Raw genomic sequence first — 4,830 nt, 5'->3', positions numbered from 1 at the left:
ATATAGTGCGTGTGTGTGTTTGTGTGTGCGTGTGTGTGGTTGCATAGTATGTTCCTTCAAACGTATACGCTCATTTTAAATATATTTTTAGATTTAATGTTAGAAATAATTAAGGCAGCCATACGAAGCTTTGAACAAACGAGATATGTCCTAAAGTGTTGCTGGAAATATGAGAATGCAACCATGTGCAAAGTAAGTTTAGTGGGACAGGGGTTCGAACAGATCCACCGATGCAACTTATCATCACTCGAATCAAATATGTCTGAAACAGATGGAACTGCTCCAAATATCCACAAGAAATGTCCCGGAATACCGCGGATATCGACGAGCCCCACAAAGCAACAAAAAAATTGTGATATAGCAGGGTCTGTTAATAGTCCTCTCTCTCGTTCTCTTTTTCTCACTCTCTCTTCATGTCTACAGGGGAGTATGAACTTGTATGCCAGTATCCGAAGGTTCGTGGTTTTTCTTGGTAAAGGTATAGCAGTAGTTTTCCATTGTTTTATAACTTACGCTGCTCATCTTCTGCTCGATTGAGCGTACCATTGAAGCACAAGATCTATTTTATACTTATGTAGCTTCACCGTAACATACGTAGATGCACACTGGTGGGCCTGTGTGGCACATGTCTAAGAGCCAGCTGTCTTCAATATTTACCATCCATTATTCGACCTCAAACTGGGATCGGTGAGCAGCACTGCTAACCTGGGTGTAATGGAGAATGAAATTAAACCCAAACTCTTCAAGATTCCTGAAATGGGTCAAAACCACCACATGTAGCTTAATAGCTTACTCAGAAATGTTAATGAGGCATGAAGAAGCAATTGTTTGCTGAGTAGCAATTTACACCATATTTATATAAAAACTTGTATTTAATATTACAGGTTTTATATAAAAACCTGTATTTAATATTACCTTTATTTTGACTAGATATAAAATGGATTGTTCAGTAGGAACGACACCAATGTATTATTGTCCTACAGCGTTTAACAATGCCTATATTATGGAAGGAAAGGATCGATTACAGCAAGATTTGAACTTAGAACGTGACTAAGAGAGCTTGATTGCTGCAAATGTTAATGCATTTACTTTTGATATTAACTATTCTTAGCAACTTCATACCCTTCTGACTTTTGAAGTTATTACTATTCTTCTTCTTCTTCTTCTTCTTCTTCTTCTTGTTATTATTATTATTATTATTATTATTATTATTATTATTATTATTATTATTATTATTATTATTATTAATACTATTATCATCATTATCAAAGATAAATCCTGTATCATATACACTCGCATAAATATTATTGGAATTTGTATACAATATGACAGAAATTTATAATTCATACAATACTAAAAGTCATGGGTATCTATTGTGAAACAAATTGTATGTTCATATTTCATTCTATCTGATTCACGTTAAAGAAATCCTGAAATAGGAAGACTTGTTAATTGTCAGTGTTATTCCATTCAGCCAATAATTGCTTCTATCACCAGAGGAGAGACAATATTTGCAGAAAATTCAAGTGGAAAATTTGTTCACATTTACCTTTCACCTTTATGAAACTGTTGTCTGTTCTGTCCAATTACAAACGACATTCGATCAGATAGAAAGTATTCAGCTAATGTGAGATGTATCTTTGATATTATTCAGACTTCTAAGAGAGAACACTTGATTAATCGTAGACCTTTCCTATGAAAAGTCAGCCTGCTAATAAGCTTTAGAGCAAAAATAAAATATTCAACAGATTTTTGTCGTCGATAATGAAGCAAGAGTCGTGCAAAGGTGACTCGTTATTACTAGAGAACGTAATTTACGCAGACTGATGTAACGACTTTTGTTCGAATTTACTTGTTCATTGCATTCGTCAGTGATTTACTGATTAGCATGAACATCGGAAAGATTTATTGAGAATAGCTAGCGCAACGACGACAACAACAACAACAACAACAAGAGTAACAGCAACAACGTCAGTGGTAAGAAGAAGTGCAATGATATCATGAACTACAACAGTTTGAACAATGAAACTACAATTATTAAGAAAAAGTTAGTAGAAATGCCATCAGATGCTTGAAGTAATGATATGACCTATAAACAATTACTGTCCTTGATTCAGCAGTACATTTATTATAATTCTACTGTTGTTGGATGGTGAGTAAAGTTAAGTAGCATTGTCTTTGTGCTGAAATCAGTAAAAGATTCGGGGGAGAAACAATTCTTGTGTAAATAACTAACCAGTCTAAGTGACTCTTTAAAGAGATTCGATTATAAATTCTTCCTAAATTCGAGCTGAGCATATGAAAGATGACATTGATAAGCTTTAATTAATCAACTCAGTATAATACTGGATTAATAAATACCGTGTTGTATTTGTGTCCCTTTCCGTTATGATTTCAAATTCAAACAGGAATGTTTGTGCCTTTCATAACACTATATGTCACTAATATAACCACCAGTCATTTCAGTCAACAATAATCATACCCTAAAATATTTTCCTTTTTTGTCACATCAAGAAATCAGTTCTATGCTATATGGTTTTGCATACACTTAAATCTTTCTCTTACTTTCGGCATCTAAGATTTAATTGACAAAATATCAATTTTACTGCACAGCACTTCGATCAAGTCCGGTGCAAACAAAACTTTGTGAGTGGATTTGGTACATGAGAACTGAAAGAAGCTCATTGTATATGCATATGTATATATGTGTGTTTGTACCTTCATGTCTCGATATCACAGGGTATTTATAAAGAAATGTCACCTTCATACAAACCCAGCTATTCATTTCAAATTTACCATGGAACAAACTTGAGTATGGATAAACGTTACATTGTTTGGAAACCAGTGGTGGATGGTTTGGTAAGTAGAAGGGCATCTAGTCGTAGGAATTTCGTCTGATCCGTACAACAATGGAAAATCAGACGTTATAACAAGAATGTTGATGATATATACCGTAGGAAAACAGAAAAGGCCTTGCTGTCATCAAGTAAATAGCTTTCCTCAATATGCAGAAGAGGCGTAGGTAGGAATTCCATATACCCAGTGTAAGCTAAGGATGCACAAGCGTTGTAGTTGAATCATAAACACACACACGCCTCCGTTTATATGAATACAGATGCACATATATCCATGCATGTACATACATATAAATATGTGTGTGTATGCAAATATATGTAAGTTTGATTTTTCTTTGAGTTTTAAGTTCTTGAGTGAGATCAAAACCGATCGCTAACAAAGTGACAAGACTTTTTGACTTACGCGAATTCCCAGTGTTTGTGAATATGTGGCTGAGTTGGTGCATTTTTTAAACTATGGATGAATACACCCAAATGTATGCATCTATTCACATAAGAATCTCAGATGGAGAATTTGGGGAATGTCTTACGAATCTTCACTGTGCCACTAATAGATTGGATTTAGAGAATCCGTGTCAGTTTTTTTAGATCTTTCTCCGTGAAACCGAGTATTTATAGGCTTTTCTGCAAATATGTTGGTACATAATCTAATGTATTTATAATGATAGTGACAAATGATAATTCATAGTCAAGGTAGAAGAGCTGCAACTTCCGCATTCACCATTAATGTTCTCTCTTTCCTGGAATTTTGATCGTACATTCACATTTGAGGGCTAGCTTTAATATTTTGCGGATATATGTTTGATTTATATAGTGAAGTGGTATCTGATACTTTTTTTTAAAATCTTTCTGCATGTATTCAATATGTACAAAGAATCTATAATCTTCTGATGCTGTTTTGTTTTTAACACAAGATATTTGATGAATCGATACTCCGAAATAGATTTCTTCTCTTTTTTTTTGCCTTGTTCATTACGTAAATTTTAAATCCTATATACATTTAATATCTTTTGGTGATTACTAAAGAAATGGCCATGAGATGAAAAAAAATTCTATAGGTCCGCATGACTGAGTATTTTCCCCCCACAGTGTAGACACTGGTAGCAGGTGCCATCAAATATAACTGCAGATTGATCAATACTTTGAGGTAGTTTGGTAGACAGAAACTGTAAAATGCCCATTGTATGTGTGAGTGCGCACGCACATAAACATTCGTGTCCTCATCCTTGTCCTCACAAGCTCACTGTTTGTAAATAAGGTTATTGTGGATACAAAATGGTACAATTTATTTACAATACTCTGTGAAAGGTTTATCCGACACTTCATTGTTCATGTATATTAGATGTATTCTCGCACGCATATTGATCCCTACCGACTGCTGGTTTTGTCCATTAAACTATGATTTTTTATAGTTTTAGTTTATTCTATGTACATTCATGTTATAGGTTAAGCATATGATATTTTATGCTAAGAGTGTTATATTATTATTGCAATTGTAATTATTGCGTTGTATTTTATCTGATTTTTTCCAAGTCCTCATTTGTTTTTGAGATTGTATTTCGTTCACAAGTTTTTCTGCGTTTAAAGATCTGTTAGAGGAAACTGACTACGCGCGCAAAGATATTTTTACGACTTAAATGCACAATGTAACCTTAATTGCAAAATATGAATGAAGTTAATAAATTGAAACGTACGTAGGCGATGTGAAATTGACCATTATATAGATAAATTGATTTTTTTTGTGTTCAAATTCTCCATTTTTCTTATATTATAGAATTGAATATATGTTCTCATATAGCAAATGGATGAAAATATCTATAACGACTACTAGAACTTCATAAGTATTAACACTAATACTAACACTGATTGATAAATTCGATATGGAGCTAAACCGGTGTTGGCTTGTACAAAATACATTCTCGTGAAACAGCAACCTCTTTCCATTCGAAACTTTACATATATATGTATATATATA

Source organism: Octopus bimaculoides, chromosome 8 (genome assembly GCF_001194135.2).
Source record: "Octopus bimaculoides isolate UCB-OBI-ISO-001 chromosome 8, ASM119413v2, whole genome shotgun sequence".
NCBI classification, from domain to species: Eukaryota; Metazoa; Mollusca; class Cephalopoda; order Octopoda; family Octopodidae; genus Octopus; species Octopus bimaculoides.
The sequence above is the reverse complement of the archived record's forward strand: the minus strand, read 5'-3'. Positions refer to the sequence as shown.